Source organism: Neoarius graeffei, chromosome 7, assembly GCF_027579695.1.
Source record: "Neoarius graeffei isolate fNeoGra1 chromosome 7, fNeoGra1.pri, whole genome shotgun sequence".
NCBI classification, from domain to species: domain Eukaryota; kingdom Metazoa; phylum Chordata; class Actinopteri; order Siluriformes; family Ariidae; genus Neoarius; species Neoarius graeffei.
The window spans coordinates 20,731,212-20,748,776 of record NC_083575.1 but is presented as its reverse complement, the minus strand read 5'-3'; the positions used below and the strand labels follow the sequence as shown (position 1 = coordinate 20,748,776).

The window sequence follows — 17,565 nt, the reverse complement described above, 5'->3', positions numbered from 1 at the left end:
TTTCTTGCTGAAGTCAAGGAGGAAAGAGTCATTCCATCTAAGGAGCTAGACAGCTTGCTATGTAGTTTCGAGATACAAGCTAAGAAAAAAGGAAATTTAGACGACAAACCTGACACTTTGTCTTCCTTTTCGTGTTCGTTCGTATACAGTTTTCCACTGTATACAGTATGTTCGTTAAAGGAAGGCTGCCTTTCATCTCATCTCATCTTATTATCTCTAGCCACTTTATCCTGTTCTACAGGGTCGCAGGCAAGCTGGAGCCTATCCCAGCTGACTACGGGCGAATGGCGGGGTACACCCTGGACAAGTCGCCAGGCCATCACAGGGCTGACACATAGACACAGACAACCATTCACACTCACGTTCACACCTACGCTCAATTTAGAGTCACCAGTTAACCTAACCTGCATGTCTTTGGACTGTGGGGGAAACCGGAGCACCCGGAGGAAACCCACGCGGACACGGGGAGAACATGCAAACTCCACACAGAAAGGCCCTCGCCGGCCCCGGGGCTCGAACCCAGACCTTCTTGCTGTGAGGCGACAGCGCTAACCACTACACCACTGTGCCGCCCCGACTGCCTTTCAGTTTAATAAAATCAATAAAATTTAGTTCTCTCTGAAACTTGGTCATAATGATGTATGTTTTATTTCTCGAATATCTCACAAAATATCAGGCGATTCTGTGACTGGGAACATATCTAATTTGAGGGGGTTCCATGGCAAATAATGTGCATGAGATCACCCAGTTCATGCACAAGTTTACCTTTGATCGTCCCGCTGTCTCCGCTGATTGCCGATATTTATTAGTTTGGTCCTGCGTTTCCTTCACAATCCAGCGTCTTTTCTTCTCGCTTTCCGTTACTGTACTCATGTTTCATTCATGCACTCGCGCCCTCCATTTTTCTCTCCTGTTTCAGATTTGTATCCCACAATGCCTTGTGCGAACGGGGAAAGCCCACCACGTGATACATGGCGTAGTATCTTGTATTGGGTCGTGGTGAAGCAGGGAAAAAATAGCAGAGAATTTAGGGCCATGTGGCCCTAAATTTATTAATTGTTCTATTAAAAAAATAATAAATAATAATAAAATCGGAAGTCTGTGATTTGAATTCAGTAGCTTTCGGTCCACTGAACAAAAAGAATTGGTTGCCAGGGAAAATTCTTTTTATGATCTACACTTGAAAAATCTGAAAGGCAGTCTACTTTTAAAAAAGGTCATATGATAAAATGCTTATTGACTGAGTTAGGTCAGGCCAGACGGGAAAATATTTGGCTCTTGGTCATTTGTATGGACCTCAAACCAAATATTTTCCTGTCCAGCCCGACCTAAGTGAGTCAATAAATACATAATACTGACTCAAATCAGGGCGGCACGGTGGTGTAGTGGTTAGCGCTGTCGCCTCACAGCAAGAAGGTCCGGGTTCGAGCCTCGGGGCCGGCGAGGGCCTTTCTGTGTGGAGTTTGCATGTTCTCCCCGTGTCTGCGTGGGTTTCCTCCGGGTGCTCCGGTTTTCCCCACAGTCCAAAGACATACAGGTTAGGTTAACTGGTGACTCTAAATTGACCGTAGGTGTGAATGTGAGTGTGAATGGTTGTCTGTGTCTATGTGTCAGCCCTGTGATGACCTGGCGACTTGTCCAGGGTGTACCCCGCCTTTCGCCCGTAGTCAGCTGGGATAGGCTCCAGCTTGCCTGCGACCCTGTAGAAGGATAAAGCGGCTAGAGATAATGAGATGAGATGACTCAAATCAGAAAGCTGTTAGAACTACTGATTTTGTGTGGTTATTTTTAATGTGTCTTGTTGAAAATCCCCCTGGCTGGCAGCGCTCGAAACTAACGGTGTCCCGACGTCCCGGGGACCATAAAAAATGTCATCGGGACACAAAATTATCATATCTGGGACAGTCCCGGGACAATGGAAAAAAAATAGATCTAGAAAAAAAGTTGTACATTAATATTATTTACAAAGCCGTAACACATACGTAGACATTCACCTAATTTGTCAATTTTAATTTTAAAACGTTAACAGCGAAAAATACATAGTAGCTACACTTTCGATGCACCTGCATCCGTAGGCTACAGAGCAGCGCATTCTGTTCTAGAATCTTCGGCCGGAGTCCGCATTATATGGACTTGGAATGGAATTGCTGCTGCACACGCTGCGCCGACTCTTGCCAGAACAAAAATGCTTAAGTGGTTGAAGCGGACCGACCGCGGGGAAGAAACTGAAAGCCCAGACATATCGTCTCCGGGACCTTCAGGATCCAAAGTGTCATCGCCTGGTCTGCAGGCAACGCTAGCAACTGAATGAACTTAATGAACACTGTTAGACACGTTATAAAATACAACAGGAATGATGTGGATGATATTGACGGAAGATACCGTTCAACAGAATAAGTGAGTTTTCTTGGTGTCTTTCTAGTTCAGAAAGTTTAGTCAGTCAGCAGCACAACTAGGCTAGGACCTGGCACTATGCTGATGTTGCTAACATTTGCACCCACGTTTCGGCAGCGAAAGTTCATAAAAATGGATAACGGAAAGTTCATAAAAATGGATAACGGTAATGGATAACGGAAAGTTCATAAAAATGGATAACGGTAATGGTGAAAATTATAAGTTGGCCTTATAAGTGCCAACAGATATTCAAGGTATAAGTAGATGAAATGAACATAAAAGGGGTCTTATTTTCAACTAAAGTGTACTGCAGATGTAGGGAGTTGAAACATTTTCTGAATGAGCTAGTTGGCCCCTTTAAATAAACGGGTATCTATTCATACAGTGAGATCGCCAAAGTTTAATAAACTGAAAATGCAATAACTGTAATTTTGAAGTAGATGATGTATAGGACATGTGTCGCTTGTGTCTTGTGACTTATTGTAAAAATGATATAAAGGGTTCAAAATCGCATAGTTACAAATATAATAGTAACTTCATATGATAATATTCACCACTGGTTATTTCAGAGAGGAAAAAAATGGGGACACTATTGCTTCCATTCGGGACAATACAACACAGAATTCGGGACCACTGGGGGACACAAAGAAAAAAAGTTAATTTTGAGCCCTGCTGGCTGGCATGTTAATGTTTTTGTTTCGATTGTATTCATGCCTTTTCTCTTTTTGTCTGTCTTTATTGTAAAGCTGGGTAGCTTGAAATTGCGATATCAGTTCATGGTATATCCAGGATATACCATGACTGACTCTCACCATATTCTTTTTTTTTTTTTTTTTTGATGTCACGAGATAAATTCCTTAATCGATGGTGGAACTATTTTATGTCACGTGAGCCATCCTTGGCCAGTCCCTGCACGGGAATTTTTTGGATGAGGGATACAAATATACACTAGAAGAATAAACTTGAGAAAAATACGATACTGGTAGAAGTAGTGTCTTCCATCAGCACTTGCACTGGACTCTAGAGAGCCTCATCCGAGATCTTTCTACGTATGTTTACCAGCAGCAAATCATTTTAAATTCCCAACCAGCTGCCCGTGTAATAGTGTTAACACGTTGAGACACCATTAATATTCCACAGGTGCGAGTCAGAGAAAGTGTTGGTCTTCACCGAGTTGCATCATGCAGCTTGTCGACCGTGAATTAATAATTCAAGTGGCTCAAGTCCTATTCGTTCACATATCGGGGGGGAATAAAAACACCCAACCTTTTTTGGTGTTATTTGTTTGTGCTCTATCCAGAAGTGTGTGCCCCCCACTATTTTTTGTCTACACCATCGTAGCATAACATTTACAGTATAACTGCTTAACTGGCAAACGATTGCACTTCCACCCGATTCATTTCCCCCCTTAATTACTAAGCACAGGCATCCCTGTATTGATCGTCTTGTCCTTCTGCTGTCTCCATCATCGATCCAGGTTTAATGTAATGGCCTAGAAAATTGCCATCCTGTCTGGACAATTGGCAAAACATTAGCCCAAGGTGTCATTACTATTATAACAGAAAACAGCTTCTGGAAGCCATTTGTATGGATGTCGCCATAAAATCTATATGTGCCCTGCTACTTCATGAACTCTTATATCAGGTGTCGTCTTGATTGTCTGGTCAAGCGTCTATGACAGCCATGGTTTTGTCAGCATGCAAATAGAGTTTAGGGCTAACCTAATGCATCATTTCTACTGTAAATTGGCAAAATGGGGCAAACCTTGCAAGGAAGGCAAAGAGCGAATATGCTAAACTCTATCATATATCGACAGCATTGTCAAAATAATCCATCGTGTGAAAGAAATCATTTATAACAATTTAATTAAATTGGCACGACTCGCTTAGTTTTGCTTAGAAATGAGTTTTGCTGATCTTTGACAGATAACGATAAATTCCTGCACAAGCCTGTACTATCCCTTGAAGTTCAGTTCCTGAGAAATCTAAGAAGTCTTAAAAGTTGTAGCTGACAAATACCATACCGTATTTCAGTGGCGTGCACAGATAGACACGAGGTGGTGCTCAAGCACCTGCCCCTCTGCCCTCTGTCCAAAAAAGTGCCCTTTTGAATTTTTTTTTTTTTTTTACAGTTTACTGAGGCCAATGTCGACATGATCTTTTAGAAAAGCCGCGGCATTAAAAGCGTGTGTGAAAATAATGTCCCGATGTGTGCCCCCTCCGCACACACACCGGACCTCTGTCTCTCTTGCTCTGTCACGTGAACAAGCGTGCAGTGCATTCAATGTGAGGTTGCAGCAGCATAGCGTCCTGGAAGCCACGGCCTTGTCGTAGCGCAGACAACACATCGGGCAGTCAGTCAGCTCTTCCCCTGCCCCACCAGCCAGGTAACACATGAATCGAGTGAAAATGTATTGTTTGCCCTCTAAGCCCAAGCTGTAATTATTTTGTCGTGAAGTAGCCCGTCGCATACAGAAACAACTGCACATAAGTATTATATTTTTTGCTAGACCATTTTCAGATTTAGGAAAACAAAAATTTCTTTTTCTATTTTGTTCAACTAGAGATTCCTGGCAAAGTCAAAAAGCCTTGATGTAATAAATTAACATTAAGTGGTTGTTTTACACCTTTAAAAACTAAAACGGGTCAGTGGCGACCCGAACACGAGGAGGGTTAAATCTCAGACTTTTATAATAAGGTGTTTCACATGCGCAAAAAAGTGCCCTTTTTCCCCCCCAGAGCACTTGCCCCCCCAAAATGTCTGTGCACGCCACTGCCGTATTTTGAACGGTAACCAGGCTACAATGTACTAATAAGTATAGAATCATTACCTATTTCTAACATAATGTAGCACATTACGTTTGCACCCTTGACAAAAAAGTTAATAAGTCACTGGCCAGTGTTTCAGCAAGGATTTCTTTCCTTGCATGGCACCTAAAAGAGATTCTTTACATCAGTCTTTATTTTCTTTGTTATAGATTTCTAATTTATGATTTCTACATGGCGGCACGGTGGTGTAGTGGTTAGCGCTGTCGCCTCACAGCAAGAAGGTCCGGGTTCGAGCCCCGTGGCCAGCAAGGGCCTTTCTGTGCGGAGTTTGCATGTTCTCCCCATGTGAGTTTCCTCCGGGTGCTCCGGTTTCCCCCACAGTCCAAAGACATGCAGGTTAGGTTAACTGGTGACTCTAAATTGACCGTAGGTGTGAATGTGAGTGTGAATGGTTGTCTGTGTCTATGTGTCAGCCCTGTGATGACCTGGCGACTTGTCCAGGGTGTACCCCGCCTTTCGCCCGTAGTCAGCTGGGATAGGCTCCAGCTTGCCTGCGACCCTGTGGAACAGGATAAAATGGCTAGAGATAATGAGATGAGATTTCTACATTATGGAGTCAGTACAAAAACATTTTAGAGTCCAAATGTCCGTTTCCCAGCACAAAATTAAATGTTACTGAGAAAAAATTTTTTTGTACCTGAGCAGCGTATTACACAAGAGAGCACTTTTCAGATTAAAAAAGAAAACATAATGAAGGCTACTGGGTTTTGGTGCAAAATGAAGAAGCGAGTGTGACAGTCAAAGTGTCCAGAAGAACTGTGGCTGGTTCTGTAAGACGCTCAGTAAAACCTACAGCTCATTTCCGCATAAAACTGCACTCACTGTACCTGACACTACTATTTTTTTAAAGCAAAGGGTCGTCTCACACCAAATATTGACTTTGTTTCAATTCCAAAAAAGTTCTGATGCAGTGTAAACTGTAAATAAAAACAGAATGTGATAATTTGCAAATCTTGGAAACCCTATATTTCATTGAAAATAGTATAAAGACAACATATCAAATGTTGAAACTGAGAAATTTTTTTTTTTTTTGAAAAACATATGCTCATTTTGAATTTGATATCAGCAATGCGTTTCAGAAAAGTTGGGACAGGGGCATGTTTACCACGGTGTTGCATCACTTCTACTTTTAACAACACTCTGTAAACGTTTGGGAACTGAGGAGACCAATTCCTGTAGTTTTGAAAGAGAAATGTTGTCCCATTCTTGTCTGATATACAATTTCAGTTGCTCAACAGTTCGGCGTCTCCTTTGGCATATTTTGTGCTTAATAATGCGCTAAATGTTTTAAATGGGAGACAGGTCTGGACTGCAGGCAGGCCAGTTTAGCACCCGGACTCTTTTACTACGGAGCCATGCGGTTTTAATACATGCAGAAAGTGGTTTGGCATTGTCTTGCTGAAAGAAGGAAGGCCTTCCCTGAAAAAGATTTTGTCTGGAGGGCAGCATATTGCTCTGAAACGTGTATATATCATTCAGCATTAATGATGCCTTCCCAGATGTACAAGCTACCCATGTCCTGTGCACTAATGCACCCTCATACCATCACAGATGCTGGCTTTTGAACTGTGCACTGATAACAAGCCGGATGGTCCCTCTCCTCTTTAGCCTGGAGGACGTGGTGTCCATGATTTCTAAAAAGAATTTCTACTTTTGATTTGTCAGACCTCGGGACAATTTTCCACTTCGCCTCAGTCCATCGTAAAAGAGCTCGGGCCCAGAAAAGGTGGCGGTGTTTCTGGATATTGTTTATATCTGGTTTTAACTTGCGTTTGTGGATGCAGTAATGAACTGTTTTCACAGACGATGGTTTTCTGAAGTGTTCCTGAGCCCATACAGTGATTTCCACTACAGACACGTGTCTGCTTTTAATGCAGTGTCACCTGAGGGCCTGAAGATCACAGGCATCCAATGTCAGTTTTCAGCCTTGTCTCTTGCACACAGAGATTTCTCCAGATTCTCTGAATCTTTTAATGATATGTACCATAGATGGGCGGCACGGTGGTGTAGTGGTTAGCGCTGTCGCCTCACAGCAAGAAGGTCCGGGTTCGAGCCCCGTGGCCGGCGAGGGCCTTTCTGTGCAGAGTTTGCATGTTCTCCCCGTGTCTGCGTGGGTTTCCTCCGGGTGCTCCGGTTTCCCCCACAGTCCAAAGACATGCAGGTTAGGTTAACTGGTGGCTCTAAATTGACCGTAGGTGTGAATGTGAGTGTGAATGGTTGTCTGTGTCTATGTGTCAGCCCTGTGATGACCTGGTGACTTGTCCAGGGTGTACCCCGCCTTTCGCCTGTAGTCAGCTGGGATAGGCTCCAGCTTGCCTGCGACCCTGTAGAACAGGATAAAGCGGCGAGAGATGATGGATGGATGGATGTACCATAGATGATGTGATCCCCAAATTCTTTGCAATTTTACAGTGAGGAATGTTATTCTTAAATTGTTGCACTGTTTGCCCATACAGTCTTTCACAGAGCGGTGAACCCCTGTCCATCTTTACTTCTGAGAGACTCCGTGTCTCCGGGATGCTCTTTTTATACCCAATCATGTTACTGACCTGTTGACAATTAACCAAATTAGGGTTGTTGTTTTTTTAAGCATTACACAACTTTTTTTCAGTCTTTTGTTGCCCCTGTCCCAACTTTTCTGAAATGTGTTGCTGACATCAAATACAAAATGAGCATATATTTTTTTCAAAAAAAAAAAAAATTTCTGTTTCAGCATTTGATATGTTGTCTTTGTACTATTTCCAGTGAAATATCGGGTGTCCATGATTTGCAAATCATCACATTGATTTTTATTTATGCTTTACACAGTGTCCCAACTTTTTTGAAATTGGGGTTGTCTGTTTTTAATGTTGAAACAATTAATTTCATTATTTTTTAAGCCATTTTTGCTGTCCAGCATTTCTTTACATGTGCCTGAGACTTTTGCACAGTACTGTATATTGTAGCCAGGTGATCATGTATACCAAGCAGGACACAGAGAAGAAACTGCTATTTTTCAACTTGGATGTTCAAAGTGTCTCAGCCAGCTTTCATCCTCTGGGGGGAAAAAAATTTCATCCTGGTCTTTAACCATGCGTGACCTTCTGTCATCTCAGACACGAGTTTCCAGCTTTCGGCTATGCGCATACAGACCAGCCTGTCCTTCTGTTCGTACTTTTGCCTCCTTTTTATCGTAATTGAATGACTAGTTTCATTTGTCTTAATTTATGCATTTTTTATCGTTAAGTCTCTTTAAATTATTCCAATAATATAAATGTCCAGGTTTCACAAATGTTCTCGCAGATTACAGGTAGTCGTCGACTTACGACCGATCGACTTTACGACCGTCTGGTTATGACTGGCAAGTGTTTCCCAGCTGAGCTAGCTGAGCGTACGACAGTTTCCGCCTCAGCTCCCAGCAGCGCCCAGCATCCAGCCAGTGTTGCCAGATACTGCTGACGGTTTCCAGCCCAAAATATGTTCAAAACCTGCCAAAATGCACTTAAAACCGCCCAATCTGGCAACACTGCATCCAGCCTGTTCTATTATGTGTGCAGTGTTTCGCTGGACAAACAATGAGCGAGCTACAGCGTGCATGCGGCTTAACCAGATCTTGTGCTATAACGTGCGCAGCTGGTAATCAAAGTAACTTTCACTTTTTCTGTTCTGTTACACTGTTCTGTGTCTAGTGTCCAAAATGAAAAGTTAGTTTTCAACTGTTCAGCTAAAAAAAAGTAATTAAAACGATTGTGTTGTTGAAATGATGCGTTTGCAATTTATTTATAATCAAAAACTGATACAGGTGGATGAAAGAGTGATGGTGTGATAAAGTACTATACTAGTACTACTGAGTGATAAGAAGTCCTAGTGAATGCTTGATAAGTAGGCAATAATAAATAATTAGGTGTATTTTTTCGGCACTATGGCTCAAAATAATATACCGGCAAGAAATAAAAGTTACTTTCACCCCCTGAGTATGCGCCACGGTAATGAGCCACGGTAATGAAATAAGAAAATGTTGATAAAATAAGACTTTAAGATGATTACAATATCATTACACATCACAAAATACTTACTTTCATTTAACATAGGCTGACTTACGACCAGATCGGTTTACGGCCGGTCAGTTGTAACCAAACGCAGTTGTAAGTCGACGACTACCTGTATATTATTTGGAGTTGTTCAAGTCAAAGTTTACTTTAGTTAAGGCCAATTTATGCTGACAACCCAGTCCTCGCAGATGGCGTCGCAGATAGCGTCTGCGAAGCCTCCCCCCCCCTTCACAGACACTCTGCGCGCACCCTGCGCGCACCTCCCAAAAATTGTGACCACCGCAGACACCACCGCAGACAGCATCGCAGACAAGAGGGCTCTGATTGGTCCACTCTACATCCGCTGTACACGCACTTCCGCTTCCTTACTTTCCCGGTTTGGTTTGTTTTCACGACCGCCATTTTTAAAAACACGAGCGAAGATGGAGCAGCACGAAGAGCGGTTGATCGAGGAAGTGAGGAAGTACGTACATCTATACGACTCCAGTTCTAGTCATTATAAGCATAATTATAAGTAACCGGAGAATAAACACTCCACTAACCACACCCACCAACTACTCCTAGCGATTTCGCGACCCCTTGCGTTGTGGCGGTGAATAACATCGCGCACGCCTATTACTCCCCGCTCAACGATAAATTACAACTGTCTGCGAAAAGCTATCTGCGAAAGCCTTGTCACAAGAGCATGCAGAGGCCTTTAGTCGTCTTATGCTTAAATGTATACACGCTCAGTGGGATTGAAAGGTTTTTCGGAAGCTGCATGATTTTCACGGACACCAGAGTTCTTGTACGCTCCTATAAATCCATTTGTATAAATCCAGCTTGATAAATGAGGCCCAGTACCAATATTTCTAGCAAATATGAGGCGACTGCTACTTACAGCAGCACAGCTTTCACACATACACTATCCATAATACGTTACATTTTCACAATAAGACAGTTAATATTGAATAAATGTCGTTAGTAGGTATTAGAGTATGCCATGATCGTATTTGTTTATTAGATTTATGCAATTTACCTGTATATTTGGAACAAAAACCAGGAGAGGAATGATATATGATGTTTAAATAGACAGTCCATCGACGATAGAGATTTAGTGAGTGATGCATTTTCTTAAGGACTGAATATGAGCAGTTGTCCATGAAATTAATCATAACTTTTTCCGTTTGTGCCTCCAAGCAAGTCTTCCCAAATGGCATCGGAAAGAAAATGAGCGCTTTCCTGCTTGCCAGGATCTCAATGGATTCATTATAGTAATGGTCTGACATGCCACTGAGTCTGGCAGGTTTATCTTTTCATCTTTTATTTTTGCACTATTTTCATGTAGTGTGGTCTTGATTACTCTGTGAGCTGGACAGTTTGCCATGGGACCAGATTCAAGTCCGATATTTCCAAGGCAGAGCGAATATATTATAGGGGACATTCCACCGAATGGGTGCTATTTGCTTGTTGTACCACTCCCAAATTAAACTTAATTTGTTATATCCTTTCAACACTGATTATAATAACACACATATTTAACTATTCAAAATGTGTATTGGTCAACCTCAGGCTACGTTATTTATTTATTTATTTATTGTTACAAGGTTTGGAAGTCAAAGATGGCTGCATACTCTTTATATGAGTAACAGGACTGAGTTTTTAGCCTTGGATTAGCTAATACATGGAATTAAGCCACATGGCGTCATCGCTAATAGCATGACCACACTTGGCACATTCTAGTGATTTACCAAAAATCTGTATTTTTAAAATAAACAAATATCATGTAAGAAATAATTTAAGTAACAGGACAGTATGTTGACATTGACCTTATCAGTCAAAGTTAAAAAATCATCAAATATACAGAAAAGTAAATGAGAGAACTAACTTTTGGTCTTCCCATGGCCTTCAGAAGACACAACTGATGTAACTTCCTTTTGAGCATGTGATTTATGGAATGTTCCAAATTTGTCAGATGGGATAATATATTTGGGTAACAGGACTGAGTGAAAACCCAGGGAGACGACTAAAATGTGTATTTTAACTAAGATATTGTGGATTTCTTATGAAAAAATATATTTAAACCATGGATAGGATATGGAGTCACACAACAGTGCAAAAGAAATACTGTTTCTGAAGGATTTTAATCATAATATTTCATAGTTAAGTATAAAGTTAGAGTGCGGGGACAGGTAACACATGCTATTTTTCAGTGTTTTAGGTAGTTTTTAATTAATCCTTACAATTATATATCTTAAATTTGAAATCAGATCAATGTGCAGGACATTCTGCATAATAAGGAAATGTATTTTAAAGTACACTTATGTGCATTTATACATATAATTTTCTAGTAGACTTTGGAATGGATTTTTTTTTTAAATAAATGAAGGATGACGTCAAAATTATGGGATTGACCCCCCCCCCACTCAGAAACATTTGACCGCACTCAGAAACAAATGACTCAACCACTGCTGTACTTGCATGCATTATTTATTAACAACGCTAATAGGGTGCTTTCGGGAGTTTTTTAAAAATTTAACATGTCCTCCTGTGAACACTTTTTTTAATTTTGCTTTTTATTGCTTTCTCTGCCATTCTGTTCATTACTCCTTAATAGTGTGGGCTACACCTTGTTTGGTTTTTATCACTTTTTCCCATCGGCTGCCAGGAACACAATCGGCAAGGATAAATGTGCATGAGCACTCAGGACATGAAGGCTAATGACTGATACTTACTTTAAGCAAAGTTTTTTGCAGCAGTCTTTCCTGTTTAATAAGGATTAAGCCATGGCAAGTATTAAAAGGGGATGTCTTTATGATGATTTCTGGTCCTTTACTCATTTTCACCATTGGACTTTTGCAGTTCATTGGCCATACCTACCATACTGTATTACTTGACCCATTAAACCACCGAAATTGGATTCTCAGGATTCTGAGATGTGCTTTTTAAACTGAGTATGGATTTATCGGCTGTGAATACTGAACTGGAGCTTGCAAATTCAAGACTGCCAGTCTTGGGCATTTGAGCAGGTTGGTAATGCTCAAATGCTTCAGTAATGCTCGATAAAGGCTGACCCTGCACACCTTTCCAAGTTGAGATGTAAAAAATCAATTTGAACCCTTGAGGATAATTAAAGCATGCACGCAGAACCGTGGCCTCACTTGTTTATAAATGTCTTGAGACCTCAAGAATGGCATAGGAATAGTTTTAAGTGTTAACAATAAATCTAATATAGTAATTTTTATGATTAAAGTGATTCATATAGGTAGCGGTCTGAGTGAATGACCTCGACGTCCATAACGTCACAGCAGGAAGTCTATCGGTCTTATCGCCATTTCCGCTATACTAAAAACACAGAGCTGACTGCAACTCCAGTCCTCCATTTTGAGCTAATTTATCATCATGCCACGTAGATGTGTTGCTGGCCGGTGCAGCAACACGACAGAAGGTGGATTTACATTGCATTCATGGCCCAAGAATGTTCAAACTGCAAAGATTTGGACGCGTTTTGCGAGAAGTTCACGGGCACATTGGGCGGCTACAAAGTGGTCTCTCCTCTGCTCTGCACATTTTACTGAAGACTCGTACGAGACCTCTGATCTGTTGAGGAGCATCGGCTATAAGCCCGTATTGAAAGAGGGTGTGGTACCAACAATTAAAGAAAAACAAGAAAAGGAAAGTATTTATTTTATTTTTTAAAACTGAGTTTAGTTGCACCAGTTCTCCCGGAACGTGAGTCGAGGGTTGTTGGTAAAACCTGGGATGGAACGGGATGGGACATATCACTCGGGCAGTGACCTCCCCGCGGTTGTTGCTAAAACCGGTGACGTTCCGTCCCGGGTTTTAGTAATCGCCTGAGCCGAGCAGTAATGGCAGAATACACAATACGGAGAGAATGAGTGGACCAGCCGTCTTATTTCTAAACTGGATATTGCTGCCATCTCGCCCTTACGTGGAAAAAATGAATGAACGGAGAACTGAACAAACAACTGAAAGTCAGATTGTTTCAAAACAATCGGCCACAAGCTCGGCCTTCAAGAAGCGAGAACACAGACGGGTAAGCTCCGACTCTCATTTGGATATAAAACAACACATTGTTTACCTGCATTTAGATTAATACATGTAACTTGTATTTTGTGTTTAAGTTACCCGTATAAGATTATTTAATTTGCTTCAGAATGTGATTGTCTCAGTTCATCTGATTATTTAATTAGCCTTTTATGTTTTATCAGTGAAAATGCATGCATGTACATGTATGTTGCATAAGTTATAACGCCTATCCTGTTTTAATGAGAGTCAACCCACAATCAATGAAGTCAAATCAGTCTTAGTTGAGCAAGTCGGTCACGGTATTTCTTACTTTCACCATAAATTTTTATTTATATGACTTTGGTCTATAGCTGTCGAAGGCCTCGGCCTTAAAACCGGTTCCCGCAGTGACGTCACGCACTCAGGGCTGGCTGGCTCAGCGGGGCAGCTTGAATGCCAACTTTGCGGTCGATTTTAACTCTCAAAAATATATATTTTTATTCCCATTTATACAGCATACAAGAGTCAAGGATGGAGATACTATCCACTCAGAAATGTATTTTAAAAAAAATAAAGGTTCTGCGTATCTGCTTTAAGTTAATACAGTAATGGTGAATTTGAATGTGACCTTTATTCCGTCCACAGTCATTAGATATGAGCAATCACACGCTCTGATTGGCTACCCTACTACTAGGCTATCAGCTCATATACCGTGAGTAGAGAAAAACAAGATGGTGGCGCGTCTTGCTGAACAAATCAAGGACGAAATAAAAACTCTACTCGAAAACAAAAAAACCCAAAAATACAAAAAAAAAAGCAGCAACAAAATATGGAATGAAAGTATTTGATGTTAAGAACATATCTTTTTTTTTTTCCCCAAGAATTATTATTAAACATTTTTCACAAATTGCTACTGCCATTTCGCCGGTTTGTTTACATTCTAAGCGGAAATGATTTTGTCGGAGGTTTTGTATAAAGGTTTTATTTATCAAACCTGCAAAAAATACAAATCCCGTGAATGTGGATAGAAGAGAAGAGTTATTCCATCTCATTGTACACGGCTTACAGTAGCAATGACAGGCCATTTTTAAATCTAGTTGTGATCAAGGAGTGTGGCATATCAAAAGAAAGAGTATGAAGTTCTGAATTCAAAACTGGTTTTATTCCCCCCCCCTCCCCCCCAGGTTAAATAGAACAGAAGTTATAGCTGTTTGAAATTTTCTGGTGTTTTGAAATACTAATTTTCTTTCTGTCAACCTTATTTGGCCGCTTCCAGCAATATACGTCCATCCTGAGAAAGTAAAGTAAAGCACCTTCAGGAGCAATTATTGCGCCCAAAACATCTATCAATTGCTCAGTTTAAAAATAACCTTTTGCTCCAGTAGGTTTTATTTATTCTCATTATCTCTAGCCGCTTTATCCTGTTCTACAGGGTCGCAGGCAAGCTGGAGCCTATCCCAAGCTGACTACGGGCGAAAGGCGGGGTACACCCTGGGCAAGTCGCCAGGTCATCACAGGGCTGACACATAGACACAGACAACCATTCACACCTACGGTCAATTTAGAGTCACTAGTTAACCTAACCTGCATGTCTTTGGACTGTGGGGGAAACCGGAGCACCCGGAGGAAACCCACGCGGACACGGGGAGAACATGCAAACTCCGCACAGAAAGGCCCTCGCCGGCCACGGGGCTCGAACCCGGACCTTCTTGCTGTGAGGCAACAGCGCTAACCACTACACCACCGTGCTGCCCTGTTTTATTTATTTTGAAATTTAATTGCATTATTTGCATAGTGAGCTGGCGTAAACTACTCAAATCAATTTCAACAACTGAGCAATGGCACGACCAGAACCATCGATTGTAGGTACTTTGCTGGCCATTGTACCGAAGCATTCAAACCCAACTAAAGAGCATTAAAGGATAATAACAATCTACAGAGATTCCTTTTTAAATCGGTCCTCTCTGACTGTGTTCTCTTCTCTACAACTCGCTTAATTGCCACACAAACGCTCCTTATTGCATGTGATGCCACAACAAAGCAAAAGGTGGCAGCCCAGTCCCACACATGCTACTTTTCAGAGGGTGGCGCTCAGAAGCACTATGTATTACATGTTTCTAATCAAATGTGACTTCTTCAAAACAATTTGATTAACATCCCTGAATCTTCTCTTTTTTTTTTCTCTATCCTCCAGAATCCAATATTTTTATTGTTTTCCACAGAAGGGTACACATATATTGACCGTGACTAGAACTTCTGCTGTCTCTGGTCAGCTTCCGGTTTGACTGACGTTACCGCAAAAAGGTCCACCAAGGTTCATGATTGTTCCCGACCTCTGATATTGATTTCGGCCAGTGTCGACCAATAGAAAGCAAGCTAGAGTCTAACGTCACAGGGGTGGCACGTCATCGGCTTTCGACTAAAATCCAACATGGCCGCGTCCAGCAACTTCACCGTCAACATTCGGAAAAAAGATCGCCACGTCAAAAGTAATCAGTATTGTGCAAATCTGAGTGCATATTCTGAAAATTCAGGGGGGGGGTTCCTATAAAATACCCAACTCTTGTGAAGCTGAACGTACTTTTTATGTTGGTACACGGCGAGCGAAAATTAGCAATTTACTATGTAAATGGATAGGCGCTTCCCGCACGGCAAGTACTGCTGGCATTACTACTTATAGCCAAATTGGTGCTACGCGCCTCATCGGCAGTCAGCTCATGTACGACTCGATTTCGTGGAATAACTGTTAAAGGAGAACTGAAGTCATTTTTAAACTTGCTTTATTTCTTAATTAACGTGTTATTCAATTGCATTTTCAGTTTTAGTAACCTTATATCGTGACTCGTATTGGCAACTAATCGCAATTAAATATTATACTTATCGGCCTATTCGGTTTTTAGCCGTGTTGAATTTAGTTCATTTGGTCCACGGCAGACGTCGCTTATCCGCGCGATCTTCACAAGACTTGTGCGAGACTTCGAAACGTGAAGTGTCAGCCAGGTGTCAGTGCCGCCATTTTGAAAACTGTTTTCCAAACGAAGTATTGCACAAAAACAAGTTTAAATGACGATTACTGCCTGCTTTTTTCAAACTTTCCTGATTGCTATCAAAACAAACAAAACTTCCGTCTTGATTACGTCAGCATTTGAAAGAGGGCGCGCGCGTCTTTTGACAACGTTGGCAGGTGTCGGTCGCTTTGATTTCCGCTGTACGTTTTACTTCCGTCCTACGATGTCTCGCACAGGCCTCAACGAATCTCATTTACGGACATCACTTTGACATATGGACTGATATATTACAGAGCATATTTCAAACACTCGGAACTTGCTATAGCAGTGAAAAAATAGCGATCAGAAATGCATTCCTATATTTAATAAAATGAGAAATAGAATTTTGATGATTTTAAAAAATTTGCCTTCAGTTCTCCTTTAAATATTCTCACCAGAAACTTTAACAGGAACATACTGTATATACGGTACAATACTGTGCAAAAGTCTTAAGGCCAATTTATGCTGACAACCCAGTCCTCGCAGATGGCGTCACAGACAGCGTCTGCGTAGCCCCCCCACCTTCGCAGACACTCTGCGCGCACCTCCCAAAAATTGTGACCACCGCAGAAGCCTCACAGACAAGAGGGCTCTGATTGGTCCACTCTACATCCGCTGTACACGCACTTCCGCTTCCCTACTTTCCCGGTTTGTTTTGTTTTCACGACCGCCATTTTTAAAAACACGAGCGAAGATGGAGCAGCACGAAGAGCGGTTGATCGAGGAAGTGAGGAAGTACGTACATCTATACGACTCCAGTTCTAGTCATTATAAGTAACCGGAGGATAAACACTCCACTAACCACACCCACCAACTACTCCTAGCGATTTCGCGACTTCGCGCCCCCTTGCGTTGTGGTGGTGAATAACATCGCGCACACCTATTACTCCCCGCTCAACGATAAATTACAACTGTCTGCGAAAAGCTATCTGCAAAAGCCTTGTCGCAAGAGCATGCAGAGGCCCTTAGGCACACTATTTTTTTTTCATACAAACTTTGTTATAGATTTCTATTTTATGATTTCTACGTTATGGAGTCAGTAGCAAAACATTTTAGAGTCCAAACGTTCGTTTTCCAGCACAAAATTAAATATTACAGGAAAAAAAAGGTTGTATCTGAGCAGCATATTACATAACAGAGCACTTTTCAGATTGAAAAAGAAAACATCATGAAGGCTACTGGGTTTTGGTGCAAAGTTAAGACGCGAGTGTGACAGTCAAAGTGTCCAGAAGAACTGTGGCTGGTTCTGTAAGACGC

At 41.5% G+C, this 17,565-nt stretch overlaps 1 protein-coding gene across 1 annotated transcript in view; it reads left to right on the top strand.

The window, feature by feature from the left end:
• The window catches only part of wdr11 (WD repeat domain 11), a 411,155-nt gene that overhangs the window by 354,313 nt on the left and 39,277 nt on the right, over positions 1-17,565 (top strand). The window lies entirely within an intron of this gene.